Consider the following 8,331-nt stretch of genomic DNA (forward strand, 5'->3'; position numbering starts at 1 on the left):
AACAGGGAAAGTCCATGAAACCAAAAGCTGCCTCTTTGACAAGACCAACAAAGTTGACAAACCTCTAGCTATACACGGACTGAGAGACAAAGAGAGAAGTCTCAGATTACCAAAACCAGAAACGAAGCAGGAACATTATTACCGATTCTACAGAAATAAGAAGGATGGTAAGAAAGTATTGTGGACAGTTGTCCACCAACAAATCAGATCCCTTTAGATGAAACGGACAAATTCCTGGAAACACAGAACCTGCTGAGACTAAGTCACAGGGACACAGGAAGTCTGAATAGACGTACAGCTGGTATGGAGACTGAATCACTAATCAAAAATCTCCCAGCAGAGGAAAGCCCAGGACCTGTCGGCTTTGCAGGTGAATTCTGTCAAATATTTGAAGAAGAATTAACACCAGTCCTTCCCAAACTTTTCCAAAAAAATTTGGAACGCTTTCCAACTCATCCTACGAGGCCAGAATTACCCTGTTACCAAAGCCAGACAGGAACACTGTGAGAAAACTACAGACCAACATCCCTTATGAACATTGATGCAGAATCCTCAACAAGATACAAGCAAACAGAAGCACATGACAAGGCTTACCCTAGGAGGGGGCAATGGGATGATTCCAGCCTGTAACACTCTAATTCTTTTTTTTTTAATTTTTTAATGCTTATTTATTTTTGAGAGAGAGAGAGAGAGAGCGTGAGCAGGGGAGAGGGCAGAGAGAAAGGGAGACACAGAATGTGAAGCAGGCTCCAGGCTCTGAGCTGTCAGCACAGAGCCTGATGTGGGGCTGGAACCCACGAATTGTGGGATCATGACCTGAGCTGAAGTTGGACACTTAACCGACTGAGCTGCACAGGTGCCCCTATAGTTCTTGATTCAGACGTTGGAGACACAGTGCATTTCCTTTGTGGAAGTTCAACTGCGCATTTATGATTTGTGCACATTTCTATATGCACTCACTATAAGGTTTACTTATATTTTTAAACAAAAGATGAGGCAAAATAAAGACATGTTCAGACAGAGACAGAAGGTCCTGAGGAAAGAAATGCCGAGGCTGTGGTTCAGGCTGAGATCCCCGTGGAAGATGCAAGATATGAGAGAAAGCAGGACCAAGGCAAGAGGAGCATCTGGCGGGAAACATTAAGAAAACGTGACTGCTGGGGCACCTGGGAGGCTCAGTCAGTTTAGCCTCCGACTTCAGCTCAGGTCATGATCTCGCCGTCCGTGGGTTCAAGCCCCACATTGGGCTCTGTGCTGACAGCCCAGAGCCTGGAGCCTGCTTCCGATTCTGTCTCCCTCTCTCTCTGCCCCTCCCCCTCTCATGCTCTGTCTCTCTCTCTCTCAAAAATAAATAAACATTTAAAAAAACTTCAAAAAAGTAAAAGAAAACATGACTGCCTTCAACAACAACAAAAGGATAGAAATAAGGCAGATGATAATGAATAAATCAGGCAAGGGTAAATGGAGTTATATTGTTCTAGATAACACACCCCAAAGACCTGTGTTTACAGAGGAGGTGCAGGCATTGTTTGCTTTATCACTTTTGTACAGGTTCTGTTGGTGTTGGTCAGTTTTGACACAGGTGCATACCTATGATGCCATCACCACCTTCAAGATCACTGGGCACTCCCTCCCTCTGCCTCTCGCTGGCCCCTCTCCACAGACCACTTGCCAACCCATGTGCTTTCTAATAGATCTCTAATGTGCTTTCAAACTAATAGTTTGCATTCTCTACAAGTTTGTGTAAGTGGAATCATATAGTCTATGTTTTGCCTGTCTTCTTTGAGTTAGTATCATTATTTTGAGTTCTATCTCTATCGTTGGGCGTATCACCAGGGCTTCCTTTTTTCGGCGAGTCGTGTTCCACTGTATGGAAAACCACAATTTGTTTATGCGTTCACTTGCGGATGGACATTTCAGTAATTTCCAGTATTTGGCCATTACAAATAAAGCTGTTCTGAATACTCATGTATGTGTCTTTATATGGACATGTGATTTCATTTGGGTGTTTTAAAACCTCTACTTAGGGGCGTCTGGGTGGCGCAGTCAGTTAAGCGTCCGACTTCAGCCAGGTCACGATCTTGCGGTCCGTGAGTTCGAGCCCCGCGTCGGGCTCTGGGCTGATGGCTCGGAGCCTGGAGCCTGTTTCCGATTCTGTGTCTCCCTCTCTCTCTGCCCCTCCCCCGTTCATGCTCTGTCTCTCTCTGTCCCAAAAATAAATAAACGTTGAAAAAAAAATTTTTTTAAATAAATAAATAAAACCTCTACTTAACATTTTAAAAAATTCCAGCATAGTTAACATGCAGTGTTATATTAGCCCCAGGTACACAATGTAGTGATTCAACAATTTTATACATCTCCTTTTTTTTCATCTTTTAAAATTCAAATTTCAGTTAGTTAACATACAGAGCAATAATGATTTCAGGAGTAGAATTCAGTGATTCATCACTTACATACGATGCCCAGTGCTCACCCCAACAAGCACACTCCTTAGTACCCGTCCCCCATCCAGCCCATTCCCCACCCACCTCTTTCCATCAACTGTTCTCTATCATTAAGGACCTCTTGTATACATCTACATTTTTAATCTTTCTTGTAGCTTCCTGAACATTTGGAATACAGTTATGATTTCTAATGTCTTCATCTGCTGATTCTATCATCAATGTCCTTTCCTGTTCAGTTCTGAATAACTGATTTTTTCCCATCTTTACGAATTGTATCTACAGGCTTCTTTGCATTTATGGTAAGTTTGACTGGGTGGCAGATATTGTGAATTTTACGATGTCGGGTCATGGAGACTTTCTGTTCCTTCATGTACATACATTTGGGCTTGTTCTGGAATGCAGTTTAGTTACTTGGACATGAATTGGGTCTTCCTTTTAAATTTTGTTAGGTGGGCTCAGAACAATCTAATCCTTTTTTTTTTTAATGTGTATTTTCGAGAAAGAGAGAGAGAGAAAGAGAGAGGGAGGGAGGGAGGGAGAGAGGGAGGGAGGGAGGGAGGGGCAGGCAGAGAGAAAGGGACAGAAGATCCTAAGCAGGCTCTGTGCTGAGAGCAGGGAGTCCGATATGGGGCTCGAACTCACAAACTGCGAGATCATGACCTGCAGTCGGATGTTCAACCGACTGAACCACCCAGGCACCCCAGAACAATCTTTAGTCTAGGTCAATTTGAGCATGGCTGGTGGGAACACACCCTATCTCTGGACCCGTGTGAACTCTGAGGGTTGTTCGTCCTTATCCATCGCAGTGGTTCTTTCCCTAGCTGTGGGTGGTTACACTTGTGGGAAACAAAGGCAAAAGAAAAAATTACATTTCCCTTACTGCTTACAGCCCACTGGCCAGTCCTTGAGACACGCAGAGTGACCTTTGCCAGAGGCAAAGAGCAACCTCAGCTGGACATGAGTTCGACCTCCACGATCCTGTAAGTCTTCTTTAACGTATAAAAATCTCTTTGGAAAATTCCTTTATCGCTACCTGTACCCCCCACCCCACGATATATATTAGCAGTCATCCCCCAAGCATATGGCCCCCTGACGGACAGCTGAAGGGTCTCGTGACTGTCTCACTAGACAACAGTAAGTCACCTTAACAGCTGCTAGCCTCCTCAAGGTCCTGGAAACCTTGCTCCCCAAATTCCTCAGACGCTTAGGCTGTCCCTAACCTGCTCCCCACCTGAAGGTATATAATCAGTCACCCGTCATAACCCCAGTGCAGCTCTTTCTGCCGACGGGTCCCGTCCCCGGGCTTTAGGAAAACCACCTGTTTGCACCGAAGACGTCTCAAGAATTCTTTCTTGACCACCACTTCAAACCCTATCAGTTACTGCACATGCATGTTCGATCAGCCCTCAGCTGGGGATTTGCAGGGCAAACCACAAAACCCGGAGCTCTTCCCTCTCTCTCCGGTACTCTGTCCTCAAACTGCTAGCCACCCTGGGCACCCCAAACTCTGAACTCTGTCCCTTCAAGTCAGGGTTACTGCCTAGCTTTATTGGGTTCCTCGACCCTCTCCTGTAGCCTGGAAAATTCCTCCAGGAGTAGCCTGGGCTAACTGTAGAGCTTCCTGTGTTGTTTGCCTCTTTCAAGGATCACTGTTGCCCGCTGCCTGCAAAGCTGTGTTTCGTATTCTGCCCAGTTCTTTAGATGTGGTGGATGTGGGAGTTCTTTAGATGTGGTAGACCATATAGCCCTAAGTGGAAGTTGGTATTACTCATTTTTAGTATGCTAAGCAGACGCATTGTGATTTCTTGTGAGTCGACTACAAAAAGGCAGAGTGAATAACTTTTTTCTTTTTTTAAATGGATTTATTGATTGATAACTTTTAAACTAATGTGTGTATTGATGAAATGAATAAGGAACAATCAATCCAAAAGAAGACACAAAAGGAGAGAACAAACGTATCAATGAGTTTTATTCAACGATAATGGACAGAATATCCCAGTTAACAAAGATTTTATTTTTTGAATAAAAAAGCAAACGCAACACAGCTATATGCTGTTTATATGAGACACAAGTACATCATAAGGACACACAGAAAGGCTAAAAATAAAATAATGGATGAAAGGCATATTATGTAAACGCTGATTAAAAATAAGACTGGCATCACTCTGTTGATATCAGATAAAATAGATGTCAAGGCTACGACAAGAGAGAAACAGATGAATCCGCTACTGCGGTGGGACATTTCAACACCCCGCTGGCAGGGGGCAGAGAATCACGAAGGACACGGTTAAGGCCGTCCATCATAGTCCTGAATCCAGTCTCTAGTGGACTCTAGGCCACTTCACTCAACAGTGGCAGCACACACATTCTCCGTAAGCGCGCGTGGAACGCTCCGAGACGGTTCACGTTCTGGGCCAGAACACTCCCCTTAACAAATTTGAAAGAATAGAAATCGTACGCCATCTGCTCTCTGACCACAATGGAATTAAATTAGAAATCAGTAAAGAAAGAAGCCTAGAAAGTCCCCCCAAATACTTGGAAGATTAAATAGCACTCTCGTAAATAACGAGTCAAAGAAGAAATGGCAAGAGAAATTTTAAAATATTTTGAACTAAATGAAAATGAAACCCAACTTATCAAAATGTGTGGGATGCAGAGAAAGCAATGCTTAGAGGGAGATTTATAGCATCTAATGCATATATCAGAAAATAAGAAATATCTATAACCAATAATCTAAGTTCTACCTTAGGAAACTAGAAAAAGAAGAGCAAATTAAGTCCAACATAAGCAGAAGAAAATAAATAATAAAAATTAGAGCAGAGGGGCACCTGGGTGGCTCAGTCGGTCAAGTGCGGCTCTTGATTTCGGCTCAGGTCATGATCTCAGGGTTCATGAGTTCAAGCCCCACATTGGGCTCTGTGCTGACAGTGTGGAACCTGCTTGGGATTCATTCCCTCCCTCTTTCTCTGTCCCTCCGCTCTCTCTCAAAATAAATGAAAAGAAACTTAAAAAAATTAGAGTAGGAATGAGTGAAGTTGAAGACATGAAATCGATAGAAAAAAATCAATGAAACCAAAGCTAATTCTTCGAAAAGATCAATAGAATTGATGAGTCGCAAGCCAGGTTAACTAAGAAAAAAAGAATAATATATATAAGCATCAAGCCATTATATTGGACACTTGGAACTAATATATGTCAGTTATAGCTCAATTAAAAAAAAAATAAAAGGGGCGCCTGGGTGGCGCAGTCGGTTAAGCGTCCGGCTTCAGCCAGGTCACGATCTCGCGGTCCGTGAGTTCGAGCCCCGCGTCAGGCTCTGGGCTGATGGCTCAGAGCCTGGAGCCTGTTTCCGATTCTGTGTCTCCCTCTCTCTCTGCCCCTCCCCCGTTCATGCTCTGTCTCTCTCTGTCCTAAAAATAAATAAACGTTGAAAAAAAATTAAAAAAAAAATAAAAGAGAGGATACAAATTACTAATAACAGGTTATCACTGCAGATCCCACGGACATTGAAACCGATAATAAAGGAACACTGCGAACAACTCTATGCCCACACATTTTTTTTCCCTAGAAATTGACAAATGATTCTAAAATGCATATGGAAATGCAAAGGGTGTAAAATAGCCAAATAACTTTGCAAAAGAACAAAGTCAGAGGACAAACACTACCTGATTGCAAGATGAATCATCAAACTATAATAATCAAGACAGCATGGTGTAAAGACAGATGAATAAATCAGGATACAAAAGTGTCCACAGATATACCCACACATATACGGACAACAGATTTTGAACAAAGGTTCAAAGGTGGCTCATTTGAGAAACAGTCTTTTCAGCAAATGGTGTTGGGACAATTGGATATCCACATTTGAAAACAAAAACTTGTAGGGCACCTGGCAGGCTCTGTCCGTGTGGAGCATGTAACTCTTAATCTCAGGGTCTTGAGTTTGAGACATTGCGGGTAGAGATTACTTAAAAAACGACAGCAAAACTTTTGACTTTCTAATTCTGCAATCGAATGGGTATAACGGGGCATCTCGTTATGTTAATTTGGACTTTTCAGGTTACTGAGAAGTTTAAGCATCTTCCCTGCTTCTCAAGTATTTGGGTTTCTCTTCTAGGCGCTATCTCTTCCTTCCTGGGTGCCCTTTGGTCACTCCCTCCACTGTGGGGCATGCACCTCCCAGATCCTCGCACACAGTCCTGGAGGGACTGGTAGGAGGGTCCACATCGTGGGTTGTCTGTAGGGTGGGCAACTAGAAGCAATGTGAGAGTTTAATCCTAGAGGAATGGAAAGCCTAAATGTGGCGCATTCAAGATTGGGCATAATCTCACCTCTGACCATGCAAGACACAAACGTACACGTAACACTGATAACTTTTAAACTAATGTGTGTTAATGAGACACACATCAGTACACACTCCCAACACATTAGAGTTGGGGCGGGGGGAGGTACCTGGAGAGAGAAGTGAGCCGTGGGATGGGATCTGTCCACCAGCCAGGTGCAGAAGGAAAGGGGAGGCAGTGGGTGTGTCCCACCCCCCTCCCCACAGCCCTCTTAATGAGGTGGAAAGACAGAGCCTATGGGAGTGGAGAGCAGAAGGAACAGGTTGGAAGGGGAGATTTGGGCACAGGCATGTTCCCGAGACAAGGAGGTCCTGGCTGTGACAGGGGAGGGGTAGATGTGTGGGGGGGGGGGAGGTGAGGCACTGGGAGGCCGGTACCTTCCTGAGCCACTGAGGTGCTCCCGGTGTGGTCACCCTTCCTTCTGCTCACTACCTGCCGTCTCTTCCACCCTCGGCTGCAGTGTCCCCTCCTCAGAGACATGGCCCCAGCCATGCCATGCCATGCCATGCCATGCCATGGTGAGCACGTCCTCACTCCTCCCGGTTTGTCAGCATATTCTAGAGCACCTCCTGGTCCACCAGAGGCCCATCCTCTGAGCAGGACTCTGAGCGACGTCTCCAGCTGGCCTGGGGGAAGGACGGGGTCGGCCAAGGTGGAGAGGGCCCCCTCCAGGCAGAGGGGCGCTCACTCAATTTTGTGCTTTCCTTGATTATATGCCCAGAGCCGGCTGGAGCCAAGGCAGGGCTGACTTCCTCTTAAAAAGGGCTTGGCTGCTGATTCTCCCCTACTTTGTATATCTGGAAAGGGCAGGCCCAAGTCTGGCAGGCGTGGGTGTCCGGGACAGGCCCCGAGAAAGCTGCCTGCAGCTGACCTTGAGGACATGGAGCCACCCAGTCCTTTCCTGGGACAGCTGCCTGGCCAATGGCAAACAGCGGCACTGGGGACCAGAAGGTTTGGCCAGGCTTCCGTCCTCCCATCACTCCTGCCCCCCCCTCCCCACCCCCGCCCGGCTCTTTCTCTCCACACCACCTCTGGATCGAGGAACCCACAAAGGCGAAGTTTGGGTCTGTGCTCGCTACCGTATCCTCAGCACCTGGAACAGCACCAGGCACAAAGCAAGTGCTCCGTGCACTTTGCTGCATGAATGAATGCAAGCAGGAATGCATGCATGCGCAAGGGAAGCACGCGTGAGCCTGCCTCCGGGCCACCCGGGACAGCCTGGCCGGCGCGGAGCCGGGCCCCATCTGCTTCGCGGCCCGACGGGGAGCGAGCAGGCACGCGCAGCCGGGCAGGCGCCCCGGGGCGTCGGCCAACCCCGCAAGTGAGCACACGCAGCACCCGCTTGGGCTTCCGCCGGCCTCCGCCGGCCTCCGCTCCCGGGCGCCCCGCCCACCCGCCGCATGGGCACGACACCCCTCTCCTGACGTCATCTCCCACGGCCTTCCAGAGAGCCGGCCGCGGACGCCGCCATGCTATGTTACGGCGGCTGGCGGGCCTTCCTCGGCGTCGCTGCACAGCGTCTCGCCGAGGCCCCGCCCCCCCCG

The 8,331-nt window shown here is 47.1% G+C and overlaps 1 long non-coding RNA gene across 1 annotated transcript; it reads right to left on the reverse strand.

The window, feature by feature from the left end:
• Positions 1–4,396: 4,396 nt before the first annotated feature.
• LOC109499316 lies at positions 4,397–5,334 on the reverse strand. The gene is made up of 2 exons (XR_002156630.2): positions 5,273–5,334; positions 4,397–4,871 (listed from the first exon to the last, which is right to left on the reverse strand). It is a non-coding gene; the product is annotated as an uncharacterized LOC109499316 (long non-coding RNA).
• Between the last annotated feature and the right edge of the window lie 2,997 nt (positions 5,335–8,331).

The sequence above is a fragment of the Felis catus genome, chromosome B1, assembly GCF_018350175.1.
Source record: "Felis catus isolate Fca126 chromosome B1, F.catus_Fca126_mat1.0, whole genome shotgun sequence".
NCBI classification, from domain to species: Eukaryota; Metazoa; Chordata; class Mammalia; order Carnivora; family Felidae; genus Felis; species Felis catus.